Raw genomic sequence first — 17,865 nt, 5'->3', positions numbered from 1 at the left:
GAAATGTAGCACTGCATCAGTGTCTAAGCAATGATTGCTTGCATGAAGGGTGCCGTCAGAATGGAGTGATACAAATCACACTAATCCACAAGTAACCACAGCACTCCAGTCCCCCCTTTCCCCTATCAGTGAACATCTGGAGAAGACAAAAGCTAAACAAAGCCCGACATTAAGACGTTTTTTTTAACTCAAATACTCAGCAGTTAGAATCCAGAATAACACGTCCTCCAGTGAAAAAGTGCATCTGCTGTTGTCTATCACATCACAATCGACACTTTTGTTTAGAGCTGTTTAAACGCTGCTTGATCTGTGCAGATTTCTCTCTCCTGATTCACACCCAGAACACTTTTTTTTCACTGGAGGAAGTGTTATAGGGATTATAGACTTATGTATTTGAGTTAAAAACGTCTTAATGCCTGATTTGTTTCAGCTTTTGTCTTCTCCAGATGTAATCTGATGGATGGGGGCTGTGGATTACGTGTTTGGACTTCTTACCCTGACGGCACCCATTCACTGCAGAGCATCCATTGCTGAGACATCGATGCAGTGCATACATTTCTACAAACCTGATGAAGACACACACACTCATCCTGGATCTGAGATGAACTGAGGGTTAATTATATGCTTTAGCTGCTGATCTTGGTCAGCATCTTGTTGATGGCTTTGACGTGTGTGGTGGAGCTGCGGCGGCGGGTTTTGCCCTGAACGGCGCGGTCTGCGGCGGATCTAACTGCAGAGCCTCGTGCAACGCTCCGCCACGCCCCCCGTCCCACCTGATCCGAGCCCGCGAGCCTCGTAGAACGCGCGCCATGTCAGCGCCGCGCTCGCCCTCCTCCGTGCACCTGCCGGGCGTGATCCAGATCCGCTTGTTCCCGCAGCACCAGGAGGCACGTGTTTGGACGCTTGACCTGTCCAGAGGCTCTTAAGCGGAGCCACGTCCCGTAGCTCCCGCGTCAGTGATGATAACCAGGATGAAAACCGTCGCCCCAGCGCATGTGACCTCCTTTGGAGCACGTCCTCCTGAGCAACACAAACACACTGTTAGTAAGGTCACATGACCTGGGGGTGTGGCCTAGCAGTCAAACACGAGGGTTGTAGGTTCAAACCCGGTTCATCAGTGGTTAATGCAGGAGAAACAAACCTGTGACCACTGTTAACTCAAAGTGGAATTATAAAAAAAATTACTCCCTGGATGGAAACTGGATGGAATTATGCGATTATTTAAATTTTGTGCATAAGTTAAAATCGTAACTTTGGATGGGAACATAGCTATTGATGATGTGTTTGGTTGTGTTTAGCGCACCTGTCCGGCGGTGTCCAGAATCTCCATGCTGACGGTCTCATCGTCGATATTGGCCTGATGGCGGTAGGTGGACTCTGTCAGAGAGACATAAAGCTGTGTCAGCGGTCAGGTGTGACATTAAACTTCACATCTGCTGTCAGAGAACATCTCAGGTGAACTGAGGGGCAGATTGGCGCTGCACCGAATCACAGCAACTTACTTTCTTTAGTCAAGCCAAGTCACCTTTATTTATATAGCGCTTTAACAATACAAATTGTATCAAAGCAACTTTACAGGGAGCCAGTGCAGTGTTGACAGAACCGGGCTAATATGGTCATACTTCCTGGTTCTAGTAAGAACTCTAGCTGCTGCATTTTGGACTAACTGGAGTTTGTTTACTAAGCGTGCAGAACAACCACCAAATAGAGCATTACAATAATCTAACCTTGAGGTCATGAACGCATGAATTAAAGTTTCTGCATTTGACATTGAGAGCATAGGTCATAATTTAGATATATTTTTGAGTTTGAGTTTTACAAATGCTAGAAACGTGGCTTTCTAAGGAAAGATTGCTATCAAATAGCACACCTAGGTTCCTAACTGATGACGAAGAATTGACAGAGCAGCCATCAAGTCTTAGACAGCGTTCTAGGTTATTACATGCAGAGGTTTTAGGTCCTATAATTAACACCTCTGTTTTTTCATAATTTAGCAGTAAGAAATTACTCGTCATCCAGTTTTTTATGCCCTATAATTAACACCTCTGTTTTTTCAGAATTTAGCATTTCGCCAGCCGCAAAGAAATATAGCTGAGTATCACAGCAACAGTGAAAGCTACACCATGTTTTCCTGATGATATCTCCCAAGGGTAACATGTAAAGCGTGAGAGAACGGCCCTAGTATGATCCTTGAGGTACTTCCATACCTGCACTTGTGAACGATATGATACCTCTTCCATTCACTGCTACGAACTGATGCGGGTCAATACAGTACGATCTGACCATGCTAAGTCACAGTCCATTAATGCCCAACAAGAGTGGTCTGTCGATTCAAAAGAATGTTGTGAAAAGTGGAGCTAAAGCTCCCAATCGCTCGCGAGAGCTCGCGGTCTGTTTACGAGTCACTGTTTTTCCCCGTCCCACACATACATATATCCATTCACTGGACTCATTTCCCAAAAGAATTGGAGTCTTAATTTCGGATTGTTCAGAATTGTGAGTCCGATTCCACTCCAGGGAATCTGTTCCATGAAGGCTTGACTGCAGCGCTAATATTCAACTGCAAAGGGTTTCGCTGTGCCCAAAAGTTGGCGTTTTTGTTTTTAAACATATTTTCTTGTTAAAGCAGTCAATCCAGATAATAGATTATCTAGTGTTCTTACTTAACTTAATAAAGCATGCATATTGATGATATTAATAAAATGAATCAAGCAAATTTAATCAAAGTTGATAACGGTCACGTACTTTTTTCGACACAAGGATTTTAAAAAGGTACATGCATCTCTGTATCTCAAGCAATTTAGTAATTTTTTCCCAATTCTGAATTTTCCTATCTAGAATGCTGAAATTGCAAAAATTAAGTGTAGAATTAAAAGATACCCACAAATTTGAGAAAAGTACAAATTGTAAGATATAAACTCTGCAGTGGTGAGAAAAAGTCAGAATTGTGAGATTAAAAGTCCGCAATTGTCTTATTTTATTATTTTGTGGTGGTGACAAAAAAAAAGAAAACAGAATTGTGATATATAAACCCAGAACTGCAAAATGTAACCTCAACTTGCTAGGAAGAAAATTCAGTTTACATCTCACAGTTCTGTTTTGTTAGTTTCTGCCATGGAATAAAAAACAAACAAATGAAAGGTCATTTTGACCTTATCTCGCAATTCTAAGAAAAAAGCAAGAACTGTAAAAAGAAAAAGTTGCAGTAATCTTTTATTTATTTATTTATTTTATTCTTTCGGCAGAAATGGGCCTTCTTTTGTTGTTCATAATGTAAATGACTTAATTAAATGAAATTTAATTGCATGTTGTACATATTTTTGTATAACTCTGTATATTTTGTGAGCACTTTAGGGAATGAAATTACATCAACAATGACTATTTGTAAGATATAAGAAGTGATTCTTAGAATCGATTCCAAAACCTGGAATTGAGCAGCACTAATCACAACATGTTGTGCCTGACCCCGGTGCATTGTGGGACATTGGCTCTGTGTTTGACAGTATGTCACTGCTTGCAGGAGCTGCCAGCACACGATCGCATGCAAAAGCCATCAAACACACACTGGCTGTGGACTGAAGTCCTGGACAGAAACACAGTGTGAATAAATTTGTTTTATGAATGTTTCTGCATGCGCGCCGGTCCAAACGATCCTGCTGGTCCTCCCCGCCAGAGGATCATTCACTCACGATGGCTAGTCGGTTCCTCCTCGTGAGAACACAAAGAATGAAAAGCCTCAACCCTTTGAAGGAGCAGTTCAACCAAACAATGATCATTCCTGTCTTCGTTTATGACTTTCTTTCTTCCTCCAGATGTTTAGGCATGATGTTCTCACCTGTTCGTGACTATGCTTTTAGACCTCAGGGGCAACTGGGACGTACTTTTCTTTCAGAATACTCACAAGGATGTCAAAATGCATGCGAGAATTTAAGAATGCATTCTGAGCAAAAAGGGAGCAAAATGTGTCCCTTCAGCACAGAAGCAGTCATCAGTAGCAGCAGGTATATTTGTAGCAACAGCCAACAATACATTGTATGAGTCACAATTATACATTTCTCTTTTATGACAAAAATCATTAGGATATTAAGTAAAGATCATGTTCCATGAAGATATTTTGTAAATTTCCTACCGTAAATATATCAAAACTTATTTTTGATTAGTAATATGCATTGCTAAGAACTTCATTTGAACAACTTTAAAGATGATTTTCTCAATATTTAGATTTTTTTTGCACCCCTCAGATTCCAGATTTTCAAAAGTGGTATCTCAGACAAAAAATGTATTGTATGTTAATGTGGGATTTGAAATGCATTCAGAGCTGAACATGCATTTAATTAATTAAATAATTTTGCTACAGTTTTTGTGTGGACATGTTAAACATATCTTATCAATTTGGGTAACACATTTTTATTTTGCAAGCAATAAAGCGTTAAAATATGTTTTTAATTTGCATATTAAATCTAGTGTAGGAAATGGCAAATGTAATTTATGCAATTGAATTGTCATTTTCTATTTTGCACTAAATGTTGCACATATATGTATGGGGAAATGTACATTTAAATACATAATTACATTGCCATATTTTACATATTACATTTCAAATTGAACTTGAATCGTATTTTTTAATCGCACTCATATAATCATTGCAGTTAACAGTGTTCACCGTCTGTTTGATTACATGTAATTTGTACAGTAATCCAACTGCATGATTTTTAGCTGAACATTTCTGTCATAGTCACCATGAATAACCTACTCCTAAATATAAATATAGATACTTAAAATTTTCTGTAAAGCTGTTTTGCAATGATTTGTTTCATTGTGAAAAAGCACTATAGGCCAAAAATAAACTGGAATTGAACTGAATTGAATTTTTGTCATCCAGAAACACTATAAAGCATCATAACTGTGTCCGTATGATACTTAATTGAGCTTCTTTAATGCATCTGAGTTGGGGAATGATGGTGTGAATTTACCCTTTCTACCTGTGGCAACACAGCTTATTAAACTCAGATTCAGACTGGTTTCATCTGAGGACACAAATGAATCTGCTCTTTATTCCCCCTGCAGCATGCCTGCGGCGGCAAATTCAATTAGGGGTTTGATGGGTTTTTTAAAAGGTGGGAATTGCGGTAGGGCGTGTTTAAGGGAGACCTCATTCGCTTCAAAGCTCTGGCTGTGACTCCTCCAGTCTGTCCTGAGTTTAAAAGAGAGGTCAGGAGGTCACCTGTGATGAGGTCATGAACAGCATCAACGCAGTCGATTTACAGCTCTGCCTGTCTCATTGGGTCTTGAGATTAGTCAAATTACAGCTGATTCTAGCCAAACCCTCACCACAGGGAGGACTGACATATAGAGAGGCCAATCACAGTTTTCCATTATCATGTGATGTTTAGACAGCGGGTCAATGAGTAGATCTAAATAAACATCCATTTTTGTTGTGATAAAGAATTCTTAAAAATGTGAAAATTTGTGTGTGTGTTTTGTGAGTGTGTATGTTTGTTTGTGTTTGTATGTGTATGTTTTTCTAAGAGTTTGTTTGTATGAGAGAGTGTGTGTGTGTGTGTGTGTGTTAATGTGTATGGTCTGGAGTGTCCGGTGTGGTAAGCCGTTCATGCGGAGTTTGCATGTATGTGTGGTGTGTTGTGTGGGGTAGCTTTTCTGGAGTGCTCCCGGAGTGAGCGTGCAGTATCTGAGTCGTGAAGTGCGTGTGTGTGTGTGTGTGTGTGTCCTGTGTGTGTGTGAGTGTGTGTGTGTGTAAAGCCTGTTTTTCTCTGAGTGCCTGGAGTGAGCGCGGGGTGTATCTAAGCGTGTATGTGTGTGTGTGTGTGTGTTTTTTCTGAGTGTCTGAGTCGTGGTGTATCTATCTAAGTAATGGGCGTGCGTGTGTGTTTTTCTGGAGTGCCTGATTGAGCAGGTGTGTATCTAAGTGAGTGTGTGTGTGTTTGTGTGTGTGTGGTGTGTGTGTTTTTCTGAGTGTCTGAGTGAGCTGCAGTGTGTATTCTGGGCAAAGTGGAAGCGTGTGTGTGTGTGTGGTGTGTGTGTGTGTGTGTGTGGCAGGTGGCTTCAGAGTGTCTGGAGTGAGCGTTGTGTGCTCCTGGCGTGTGTGTGTTTGTCTATGTGTGTGTGTGTTTGTCTGTGTGTATCTGGAGTGAGCGTGTCTGAGTCAAGTGTGTGTGTATCTGTGTGTTTTGTCTCTGGGAGTGTGTCTCTGAGTGAGCGCGTGTGTATCTCAGAGTGTATGTAAAGTGTGTGTGTGTGTAAAAGCTTTTTTCTGAGTGCTACCTAAGTGAGCTGTGCATTCGGTGTGTTTTTTGTGTAAAAGGTGTGTGTGTGGTGTTCGTTTTCTCAGAGTGTCTGAGTGAGCGTGGTGTATCTGGAGTGTATGTGCGGTGTGTGTGTGTGTGTAAGCGTTTTTCTGAGTATCTGGAGTGGGAGCTGTGTATCTTAAGCGCGTGTAAAAGCGTGTTTCTTCAGAGTGTCTGATGAGCGGCATCGGGCGTGGTGAGTGTGTGTGTGTGTGTGTGTGCAAGTGTTTTTCTGAGTGTTTTTTCTGCGTTTCTGTATCTGGAGTGTGTATGTGTGTGTGTGTTTGTGTGTGTTTGCGGTGGTGTGTGTGTGTGTGTGTGTGTGTGTGTGTTTCTCACCGGAGTGTAGGTTCCTACCTCTTAGATGAAGCCGTTTTTGGTCAGTAACCTAACTACCAGAGCTGCACACACACACACACACACACACACACACACACACAGAGAGAGATGTTGTGAGACTCAGTGAGGATGAATGTAAGAGAACACACACACACACACACACAAACTACAGCACCACAACGTAAGGACTTCACACATCTGTTTGCCTGACGAGCACCCTCCACCTCAGGGTCCGTTAAGGGATTCTCTGCAGGTCCTGATCTTTCCCCACAGACATGACCCCCACACAGGATGGGTTTTCCACGCTTATGAAGATCCCGATGCATCGGCGAGTTAACGCACTGCTGTAGGCCGTGCCGTGCTTGTGATAGAGCCGCTTTCTCCAGCGCTTGCTGGTTTCCGCAAAGTATTAGTTCCATTCCCTTTTCCCTTAGGGACGGGGCCAAGCTCCGGCGAAAGTTATGAGCTTCTGCGACGCAGCGCTGTGCTTTCTGCTTGAATGCTATTTCGACTCAGAAGTGCAGGCGCGAAGCGTAAGTGGTCAGTGAATGAGAAGGCTGTGGATGGCGCGGAAACAGTACGCTGCTCTTTGTGCTGCTGCTATTCCTCGAAACAATGAGTGCGTGGGGAGAGCAGGCATCTCTTCCTTTCACGGCCCCCCTACCTCCTGCGATGAAGCACCGGAATAAAAATAGCGCTTCGCGCGGCCACCGGAGACGTAAGTGTTCTGTAGTTCTCCACTTTATCAAGACGTGATGATTTGAAGATTAACATCATTGTACCATTCATACAAGTTTCAAATAGTTTTAGGGAGAGTAAACAAATATTGCACTTTTCCCTCCTTTGGTTTGTTTGGTCCATGCTAGAAAAAACCGCTGTTTAAATAAAAAGTTAAAATATGTTTTAAATGCAAGCTAAACTGACGCCATTATGTGACACCCTGCAAAAGCGAAGCAAATATCAGTAGCACAGGTATATTTGTAGCAATAGACAACAATATATTACTGGGCTTCCGGAAATACTATATGATTTCTCTTATATGCCAAAATCGCTAGGATATTATGTAAAGATTTATGTTCCATGAAGAGATTTAGTAAAGCTTTCTCATCAGAAATATATCAAAAACGTAATTTTTTGATTAGTAATATGTACATTGCTAAGAACTTTATTTTGAAAATAAACTTTAAAGGTGATTTTCCTCTCAATATTTAGATTTTTTCGTTCCCTCAGATTCCTTAGATTTTTCAGGCTACGTATCCCTGATGGATATTGTCCTCCTAACAAACGCTGGCTGCATCAAATGGTGGTATTTATTTTGTCTAGCTGTCATTTGATGCATAAATTTTAATTTTTAAGCGATTGTAATTCCCAGACTGATTTTGTGCTCCAGGGTCACCTACCGTAGATTAAAAACATGATAGTAATTAAAAACATTCCTTGCAACCTCGCAAAACAAGCTGGCAAACGTGATACAAAAAATGCTTACAAATATGCTAAAAATATTTTCATTTTTAAGTGATTCTATCCATTTTCAACTCTGAAAAAATAAAGATGTTAAATCTTCGTGTAATTTCTTCTTTGCCGCGTAAAAAGTATCTGGGATTTATTAATGTTCAGATATTTGTACCGCAGATACTCTGCACAAGAAAGCGCACTGAAAGGAACCGCCTTCATAAGCATGAGCAGACGAAGCCAGAATCGTTATAGTGAAAAGTTTGAGGTCATGAATACCCTACCTTTTTACTGTTTTAAAAACCTTTGGATTTGGGGAGAATATTATTTCTTGGATAAAAATACTGTATGAAGACGCTTCAGTTATGCTTAAGATAGGAGGTGGCCTGAGTTGTCCAATCCCTGTTAAAAGAGGAATTAGGCAGGGATTCCTCTAGCCGGACAACTTTATATTTAGCCATAGAACCCTTACTCTGTAAGCTAAGAAATGAGTTTGCAAGGTTTAATGAGACCAGGAGATAATTCAGGTCTAAGGTATTCTGTGTCTGCTTATGCAGATGATGTAAATATTTTTATTTCTGGTCAAAATGATATTCAGATACTTTGTAAAAATTTAAACCCCTTTATGAAAAGTATTCTTTCAGCCAAGGTAAACTGGGCAAAGTGTGAATAGGGGGTTTGCTGTGGGGTCTTGGGATGGTACGGGACCACCTCAACTTCCTGAAGGATTGAAATGGGGAAAGGAAGGTTTTAAAGTTTTAGGGGTGTATCTAGGCACTGATAAGTATAAAGAAAAGAACTGGGAGGGTCTGCTTGGAAAGGTTGTTGCTAAGTTGTCTAAGTGGAACTGGCTATTGCCCGAACTATCTTATAGAGGCAGAGTCCTAATTATAAACAACCTGACGGCCCTCTATGTTATGGCACAAACTGAATGTGCTTGAGCCACCAGATGACCTTATTAAGGAGATTCAGAGGAAACTGGTGGACTTTTTCTGGTCTGGTCAAAAGTGGATTCCCTCGTCAGGCACTTTATCTACCAGTGATTGAAGGAGGGCAAGGCCTAATAGATGTACGAAGCCGCATAAATGCTTTTCGATTGCAAGCAGCCCAGAGACTATTGTACGAGGAGAATGGTGGGTGGATTAAGGTTGCTTGTGCTCTTCTGCGGAAAACATCTGGATTATTGTATGATAAACAGCTTTTTTTACTGAAAAGTGATGAAGTGGATTTGCAAAGAGTTGACACCTTTTTTATAAGTCAATGATAACAGCTTGGAAAAAGACATTTATTATACACAGAGATATTTTACAACCTGAGGACTGGATAAGGTGGAGAACCGCTGTTCCCAACCCATTAATAAGAACAAGGATTTTGTCCTCTAAATCTGTGGAAAGCCTGTTTTGTGAAGGCTGGGTATGTCAAGTTGGGAGATCTGAGAAGTGGTGATTGGTGACTGGAAAACAGCTGAGTCTTTGCAGAGTGTTACAGGGTTGAGATCTCTTCGACTCATGAGACGAATAATGGAGGACGTGTGGGCAGCTCTACCGGGGGCCTGCAGAGAGGCACTGTCACAGGACTGGGATGGGCTCTATACATTCCACCCATCAAAGTATCTGCTGCTGTGCAAGAGGAGATGGAGGAAACTGGACATTTCAATTTTATCTTTTGAGTATCCCGACCGTTTGGAGTTTTCAAGATATTAAGAAGAAGGAAATCTATGTACGTGTTGTAAAAGTTATGCATCAGACTGTACTAAGAGGAGTGAAGACTTGGAGGTGGTCAGAAGTGTTTGGGGACAGAGTTTTAAGGCATGTTGGAGGTCTCTGTATAAGTTGCCTGTGGAGAAGCGTACTGCAGACTTGCAGTGGAGACTGATGTTCGGGGCTATAGATTACGAACAGACACGTTGCACACCTCAATCCCGGCAGTGGTGGGGATAGAGTGTTTATTTTTGTGGCTTAGAAGAAACGGTTAATCATTTATTTTATTGATTGTTTTAGGTTGAAGGGAATGTTTAATTTTTTTAACACAAGTGTTTATAAAGTGTTGGGGAGAATTTTTCTTATCAGAAGTTTATAAGTGGTCCAATTTATAATTTTCAAGAAAGGAGGAAGAAATGTTTACTGAATTTTCTGATGGGCTCAGCTAAGTTGTCCATATGGGAAAACAAGAAAAAAATAAAATGTTAGGTATTAGGTCCAGTTAATGCGGAAATGGTACTAAGAGGGATGATAACTGCTAGAATCAAGATAAGAGTATACATATTACAAATTGGTCAGTGACATTGTAATGTTTTCCGAAATGTGGTCGGTAGGGGGGAGCACTTTGTCAAATTGGAGAAAATGAAATGTTGGTTTTAAATGTGGTAGATATAAATAGAAATGGTGATTTATGACATGGAATTTTTTGTAAGAAGAAATTGTATTGATGTAAAAGGAGAAAGGTCTAATAAAGATTTTGTTAAGCCTCTCTCTCCTCATCTCTCTCTCGGTCATCTCTCTCTCTCTCTCTCTCTCTCTCCTTCCTCCCTCTCTCTCTCCTCTCTCTCTCTCCTCTCTCTCTAGTATGTTTGTCTCTCTCTCTCTCTCTCTCTCTCTCTCTCTCTCTCTCTCTCTCTCTCATCTCTCTCTCTCTCTCTCTCTCTCTCCTCTCTATTTCTCTCTCTCTCTCTCTCTCTCTCTCCCTCTCTCTCTCTCTCTCTCTCTCTCTCTCTATCTCTCTCTCTCCTCCAGCAGGAGCGTCTCGTGTGTCTAAAGCCATCCTCAGATCTGATGCAAACCAGTATGGAGCAGCAGTATTCCCGTGTAGGAACAGAGCTCCGTGTTCCACCTGCCATCTATCCTTTTTTTTTGAAGCGGCACGATCTGCTTGAGCTTCTGTCGTTCTTCTGCAGTGTCTCTGGCTGAATCTGTACCGTTCCAACAGATGCGCAGCATATATTTCATATAAAGCAATGAAATCTCTCACACTATCTCAGCTATCGGGGAATGTTCTCAGAACGTTCTGACGACGCTATGAACAAACGTTCTTCCAGAACACTCGTTATCTGTTCTTTAATAAAAACATAATTACACATTAAATGCTTCTGAATGAAACATTTTAGTGAAACACTCATCTGACGTTTTTTAAATGCTACGGGTTGTTTCAGAACGTTCAGAGAACATACATAAGTAACATTCCCATTATGTTTGCAAAATAAAATGAAATGTTCCTTACGGTTCACCTAACCGAAATGGACATTTATAGAACATTTGGAAATAACGTGAATAGGAACGTTAGCAAAACGTTCTAAGAATATATTTTAACGTTTGAAGTCGGTTAAATGAGCCGCACGCTTATAATTCTGATCTACATTCAGTGTTCAGTTTATTAACAAACCATGATTTTGTTCATAATTAATAATCACATTAATACTGTACAGTAGTGTTTAACTGTATGTTTACGTACGACTTCTTGAAATGGACCAAACTCTTGAAGTGTTCTGAAAATCGATGTGCTGTTTTTTTTTTCTGACGTGCCGTTCGTTCCTTTTGAGTGAATCGCACATTTTGGGATTGTTTTGATTGTTTTTAACGCTTCATGTGTCTCGATTCTTTCAGCTCGATTTTGGGTTTTTTGATTGGTAGTTTTTTATATGATTCTTTTGATTCGTTCGGTAATGTACAGATGTGGATCGCTGCGCAGTGTTGTCGTCGTTCAGGAACGTTTGCATGAATTGTGAGAGGTATTGTCTTCATTTACGTCTGAGGAGCTGACATTAATCCGAGGTTGTGTGAATGAGAGCAGAAGAAACTATGAAATCACAAACAGCCGCGAACGGAAGAACAAAGAGCCGTGAGTTCATTTCTAATCGACTCAGTGAATCAGGTGATTTACCGCGGTAAATATGGCATGAGCGTCTGTTTGTGTATCTCACTGCTTCACGTGTGTCTTAATGTGTTCAACTAAAAACTCTGATTTTATTTTTTATATTCTGTCTCTGATTAATGGAAATGCTATTAAAACAAATCGTATTTAATATGAACAAGTGTAACTTGTTTAATAGCTCACTGGGAAATGTGGACTATTGCATATGCATATAGACCTATATATGCAAGTTATGATGTTTCTAACAGTGTTATGATGTTTATAAAAGTTTTTATTATTAAGTGATGTTTTATTTTTGGGTTATTTTTGTTTTGGTTTTGCTTTTTTTTGTGATTTTGATCTAGTTTAGGAACACAAAACAGTGTTTTGTGTTCGGAAAGAATCTGCGGTTTTGAACGAATCTAGTGAGTCAATGATTCAGTGAACCACCCATAAAGACACGAGTCACTTGATTCATTTCAGCGAATCGATTGAAAGAATGATTCAGTGACAAAGACGGTGATTTTAGTTTCATTCCAGTTATTTAAATCGTAATATTTATACATTACAAACTTTACATTTATAACATTAATGTCATAACATTGCTATTTTGAATTCAAATACATTCATGCCACCTCTGAGTCTTAATAAACAGTCTGTAAATATACTAAATACCACTTTTCTGTGCTCCAGTGCAAAGATGAATTATGTTGACATTAATTTTATTTGATTGGTAACTCATTCTTCCTTATTATGCCTTACTATTCTAATTGAATTTATTGTTATTTGACAATAAGGATGACATACATTTAATAAGATTAGAAAAAACAATACAAAGGTTAAAAAAAAGGAAGAAAAAAGTCACCTTAAGAAGTCAAATATCACTTCAAATGGGAAGGTTAAAATCTGTCACTGGTCAGAATGTGCTCCTGAATGTTTTGGCTCGTCTTTTATTATTTTATTTATTCACTCAATACATTTTTTACTTATTTGCTACATTTTTATTACAAAATTTATATTTAATTTATAATCCTGTTATTTGTTCCAGAGTAACTCAGTGTAGATGATGATGATGATGTGAATCTTGATCAGGCGCGTGACCGTCAGCTGTGATTAATCAGTAATTATTCAGATCAGATGTCATTATGATCATAATGAATATGAGTGGCAGTAGTTCCGCTCTGAGCCGCTGGGTGGCAGCAGCACACAGATGAAGAATAAACACTGAAGAAAACATAAACGGTACAAATATGTGCTAAAGTGTTCTTATAAACATTAGACACTACTCTGATTATATTAGTAATAATATTAGTATTACTTTATTTATTCCCGTTTTGAGAGAAAGACCACAAAAAAGTAAACAGCACTAGAGATAATTTCTCTTTAAAACCCCTTTAAAAAATCATTTCAGGTTTCTCTGTATTTAAACTCATCTTAAATATCAATCATTCTACTGCAGTTTTCATCACAAAGATCAAGTTAAACACTTTATTCATTTATATGTCTAACGAATCTGCATTGATTCATTTGAATCGATTCAGAGATTCAGGAGTCTATTGAACAGATCACGTGCCCAGCTAACAGGAAGTGTTCTTTTCCGGTAAAGTTTTAGCCTTTAATTTAAGATTATTTTTATTACCCCATTGGCAGATATTTTTGCTTGTTTTAAGCAAAAACTAACAAAATTTTTTCAGACAACAAGATCTTAGGTAATTTAGTCTTTGCGATGATGACAGATCATATCATTTTACAAGTTGTTCTGAAAGATACTAATCCTCAGCTTACAGTGTCATTTAAAGGCTCAGAGGACTGATTAGGTTAATTAGGCAAGTCCAAACAGATCATTTCTTAAGAGGCCTAATAATATTGATCTTTGCAATTTTTTTAATTTTTTAAATAATTATTTTCTTCTAGGCACATTGAAATAAATAACGCTTTCTAGAGATGAAAAATATAATAAGATACTGTGTTAAATTTCCCTTGCTCTGTTAAACATCACTTGGGAAATATCTGAAAACGAACTGAAATCTCATAGGAGGGCTAATCATTTTGTCTTCAGCTGTGTGTGTGTGTATATATAGATACACTGCAGATTCTGATTCATAGATTCTTCTCAAGGTCCACAAGAACATCATTCAGCAGCCTTATGTCTGATAAGAGTCTGCACTTAAGAGAGAGAGAGTGTGTGTGTAAGAAGAGAGAGAGAGTGTGTGTGTGTGTGTGTGTGTGTGTGTGTGTGTGTGTGTGTGTGTGTGTGTGTGTCGCAGCTCCTGCGTTTTTCCTCAGTCACCATAGAGAAATGCAAAGTTGAAGTTGAAAACAAGGAAAGGCCTTGGTCTCCATGGCAACTGCAGTGCCTTAGTAAACAAAGAGAAAGAGGAGACACAGAGAGATAGACATATGTGTGTGTGTGAGAGAGAGAGTGTGTGTGTGTGTGTGTGTGTGTGAACAGTCATTCTACTGAAGTCCAAAAAATACAGTCTGAAATCCCTAATGTTTAAGAAGGCTGGAGGAAACGTCAGGAAATGCACTTTATTTCATTCAGACGGAATTAAAGCTGGTTTCTGGAGTGTGTGTGTGTGTGTGTGTGTGTGTAATGAAACAGCTCGTTTTAGTCTGTCGTCTCAGTAAAAGTCAGCCGCTGTGAGTCTTACACAGCAGGATGTCGCTCGGCCTTCTGGGACGCCGCAGGAGAGCCAATCAGGTACTCCGATGATACGCTGATGCTGCAGGCCGTGTGCAGTGTTGAAGAAACACATTACAAGTAACGCAAGCTATAATCAGAATACTTTTTCCAAGTAACTAGTAAAGTAATGCATTGCTTTTTAATTTAGAAGGAAATATCTAAGATACTTTTTCAAAAGAGTAACAGCAGTTACTTTGTTTCCATGTATTGAGTGATAGTTCTGGTGTTGCCATGGTGACAGAACTCAGGAGTAAGAGCAGAGTGTTGTGTGTGAACATGATCTCACTGTAGTTCTAGACTAAATATGAACATGTGTTTACTCAAAAACAGATTCAGTGTTCCTCAAAATTTATAAAAACAGTTGCATGCAAACTCAGAATATTATACAAACCAAAATTAAATGTGTTAAATAAGACAAATATCATTTATGCATATAGTCCCATTTTATTAACCCATGTCTTCGCCACTGACCTTCGATGATCCAATTCAACCATACTAAGCAGAAATGACACATTTGTGTTTGATTTTAGTTATTGCTGAAGAGTGTTGAACTTTCTTCTCCTGCGATTAGTTTGAGCGGCGCCCTCTACTGTACAGACGAGAATCTACACTTCCTTCAGCCTGAGCCGTATTCACTTCACTTTTGTTTGTGAAAAGGCTTTTACATTTGTAAAAGAAGAACTTTTTTATATTAAAAATTAACAAGCAAGCCCTGCCCAGATTTAAAAAGTAACTCAAAAGTAATGCAACACATTACTTTCCATAAAAAGTAACATAATTAGTTACTTTTTTAGGGAGTAACATAATATTGTAATGCATTACTTTTAAAAGTAACTTTCCCCTACACTGGACATGTGTGTGTGTGTGTGTGTTTGTGTGAGTGTGTGTGTGTGTGTGTGTGTGTGTGTGTGTGTGTGAAAGAGTGTGTATGTTTGTGTGAGTGTGTGTGTGAGAGAGAGAGAGTGTATGAAACGAGTATGAGAGAGAGAGAGTGAGAGTGTGTGTGTGTGTGTTGTGTGTGTGTGTGATTGTGTGGGGGTTTGTGTGAGAGGTGGGTGTGTGTGTGTGTTTGGTGTGAGAGTGTGGTGTGTGTGTGTGTGTGTGTGTGAGGTGTGTGTTTGTGTGAGAGTGTGTGGGTGTGTGTGGGTGTGTGTGAGTGGTGTGTGTTGTGTGAAAGAGTGTGTGTGTGTGTGTGTGTGTGAGTGTGTGTTTGTGCGAGAGTGTGTGTTATTAGTGTGTGTGTGTGTTTGTTTTGTTGTGAGAGTGTGTGTATGTGTGTTTGTTGTGTTGGTGTGAGTGTTTGTGTGAGAGAGTGGTGTGGTGTGTTGTGAGAGTGTGTGTGGTGTGTGTGTGTGTGTGTGTGTGAGTGTGTCTTTGTGCGAGAGTTGTGGTGTTTTTTTGTTTGTTTTTTTGTGTGAGTGTTTTAGAGAGAGAGTGTGTGTGAAAGAGTGTGTGTTTTTTTTATGTGTGTTTGTGTGAGAGTGTGTGTGTGTGTGTGTGTGAGAGAGAGAGTGTGTGGTGTGTGTGTGAGAGAGAGAGTGTGTTTGTTTTGTGGTGTAGTTTGTGTGTGTTTTGTGTGTGTTTGTGTGTTTGTGTGAGAGTGTGTGTGTTTGTTTGTTTGTTTGTGTGAGTGTGTGTTTGTGTGAGAGTGTGTGTGTGTGTGTGTTTGTTTGTTTGTGTGAGTGTTTGTGTGAGAGTGTGTGTTATTTTGTTTGTGTGTGTGAGTGTTTGTGTGAGAGTGTGTGTGTGTGTGTGTGAGAGAGAGAGTGTGTGTGTTTGTGTGATAGTGTGTGTGTGTGAGTGTGTGTTTGTGTGTTTGTGTGAGAGTGTGTGTGTTTGTTTGTTTGTTTGTGTGAGAGTGTGTGTGTGTTTGTGTTTGTTTGTGTGTGTGTGTTTGTTTGTTTGTTAGTGTTTGTTTGTTTGTGTGAGAGTGTGTATGTCTAGAGACAGTGGATGATTCCAAACATTTTTTGCACCCTTGAAGGGTCCTTCAGAAGGAAACACTACTTGCATTGCGTTCCAATCAAAAGCAAACAACTGAAGATGCGTTCAGCAGCAGTTACGTTAGGAACATTGATATTATTGTGAAGGTACAGTCTGAATGCATGAATGTGAGTTTGATCTGTGATTCTGTCGCTGCTTCTGGATGCTGACGTTGAGTCTGTGGTTTTCTGTGGTTTCTATTCTCAGACAGACGCGTGTGTAATTATCCTCTGTATGGACACGACACACCCGACACACACACACACACACACAGCTTCTGCAGTGCTCGGACAGTTCACTTCACACGCATTGATAATAACTGTGTTGTTTGAGATCCGCTCTTGATTTTGTAAAGAAGAGTTTTTGGATGCTTATTACATTGGTCCAGTATTCATTATTTTAGTTTCTGTTGAGAAACAAACCTGTGAGATCTTACAGTGACGTTTTTTGTTTTGTATCAACTGCAGATGAACCAGGAGATGAATGCAAACCAGCAGCTGTTGAAACACATTTCTGCTGGAATCTCTGAAAAAAATCTACAATGCACGGAGAACACGGTCAGACGTCTTTACTGTACACATCAATAGAGCTCTGGAGCCATTAAGGCAGAAATCTACAGGTGTTTACAGGAGTTTGTGACAGTCAGGAGGAAAACATGTGGACATGATCTGTCCTGAAACACGTCTGTTCATCTGAGATAGCATCAGGAGACATTCCATCCTCGTAAGTCAGAGAGCCGCGATTATGAACAGGATAGCGCTTTATTTGACGACTCGAACACGCGAGCGATCCGAGACGCTGATATGTGTGTTGATGTTTCACGCCATCCTTCAGTTCAGCTGTAAGAACAAATATACAGCCGCGGACCTCAAACACGCAGAGAAAACACACCACATAGACGCAGAAACACGAGGCACTGATGCGTCCGCGCAGTTCACAAAGTCTGCACTGCAAAAAAAAAAAGCTGCTTCTCTCTGTGTATATGTCTTGTGTTCCAGTGTAAATCAAAGAACTTTTACTTCAGACGCAAAATTACTTGTTTTCTGAAAAATGCATCAAAATTAAGCGAGTTTATACTTGAAACAAGAACAAACATCTGCCAATGGAGTCAGAAAAATAAACTTTAAGATGATTTTTCTAACCACTCTGGCAGATACTTGTGTTGAAGGAATAGTTTCCCCAAAAATGGAAATGTGTTCACCCTCAGGTCATCTGAGATCAGGATGAGTTTGTTTCTTCAGCAGGTTTGTAGAA

The 17,865-nt window shown here is 39.7% G+C and overlaps 1 pseudogene; it reads right to left on the bottom strand.

Moving 5' to 3' along the window:
* Positions 1 to 626: 626 nt before the first annotated feature.
* Positions 627 to 17,865, bottom strand: part of LOC109087108 — a 36,132-nt pseudogene continuing 18,893 nt past the window's right edge.

The sequence above is a fragment of the Cyprinus carpio genome, chromosome B4, assembly GCF_018340385.1.
Source record: "Cyprinus carpio isolate SPL01 chromosome B4, ASM1834038v1, whole genome shotgun sequence".
NCBI classification, from domain to species: domain Eukaryota; kingdom Metazoa; phylum Chordata; class Actinopteri; order Cypriniformes; family Cyprinidae; genus Cyprinus; species Cyprinus carpio.
Note: the sequence above shows the minus strand (reverse complement) of the source record. Positions and strands in the feature narration are given on the sequence as shown.